Source organism: Magnolia sinica, chromosome 7, assembly GCF_029962835.1.
Source record: "Magnolia sinica isolate HGM2019 chromosome 7, MsV1, whole genome shotgun sequence".
NCBI lineage: Eukaryota > Viridiplantae > Streptophyta > Magnoliopsida > Magnoliales > Magnoliaceae > Magnolia > Magnolia sinica.
In genome coordinates, this window is record NC_080579.1 from 68,273,286 (window position 1) to 68,274,675 (window position 1,390).

Here is a 1,390-nt window from a genome sequence, read left to right on the forward strand (position 1 = left end):
AATATATACTTCGCCTGAAAATGATAAATTTCCAAGTCTCGAATGGGCCACAAGCACAAGATCACTTAACCAATGATTTTTAACCGTTGATTTACATGGACAATGTTTAGACGGCATTGATCATCGTATTAAAATAATAATAGTGATGCAATTGATAATCTAATTATTTGGGGTATCATTAGTGGGCCATGTGTCCAGTAGATTAACAGTGACACGATACACATGCAACTCTCAGAAGAAATTTATATGTAATCCAAGCTTTCAGGGTGGATTTGAAACCGCAGTTACTTTACAGTTCCAAATAACCAGGGAATTCTCGAATCCTCGGTGCCAAATGACCCCTAGGCATCGAAGGGGACAGAGGGTAGAGTCGGGTATCGGTACCCGTCTTTGTTCACATCTCATCTCCCTTGTCTGTACAGTTTTACGGGCGAGAATACCTCTACGAACAATTGCAACGGTTACCCCCAAAATCCGGCAACAATTCAAGAGGGCTACGTTTGTAACAAAAGTACCGGTACAAATACAAGCGACTTCAAAATTTAGAAGTATGAAAGGCATTGACTGGACATTAAAAAAAATAAAAATCCTATGATCTTGTCCCCACGAATGAGAGGTTAGGATTTATGGATCAATCTGAACTTGGGATTTGGACATGGTGACGGTCGGAAGCACAGTCTAGTAGGTTTGAATTGAGTTAACACATGCCACTTGGACAATTTCTGAGTGCTTGCGTATCAAGCGTTATACGCCGCCAGAATAGGATATAAAGGAGGCGGATTGGTTGGTGTACCAAACGCCGGTGTGGGCACGGGTCGTGCGAAGACGAGCGTCGACGCTCCTCGATCTCCGAGTTGTACCAACAGTTCAAAGAGGATCACAGTTACATAGCCCCCAAGACGATATGTCTATGATATCCACACCGTGCATCCATTTTTCGAGATCATTTTAGACCATGAGCCAAAAAAATGATAATTTGAAAGCTCAAATGGATCACACCACGAATAGCAGCGGGGTAATGAATTTCATGTTAAAACATTTGTAGGGCCACGGTAACGTTTAGTTTCCATCTAATCTGTTAATAAGGTCAAAAATACCTAGATGAAGAGGGAAAAAAATATCATATTGATCCAAAATTTCTGTGATCCCAAAAGGATTTCAATGGTAGATATTCAATCCCCCACGGCCTTTTTCAGTGTGGTCCCCTTGATCTTTCTATTTGTCATATTTTCGGATCAAATCTTAAGACGAGCTCGCCAAATAGATGGACGGTTTGGATATAACACATGCCTTATGATAGGACCCACAGAACATGCTGACGTCAACACATCCGCTATATCGTTGTGTGTGGCACACCAGCCAATCTGCTTCCGATATAAACTCTCTTTAA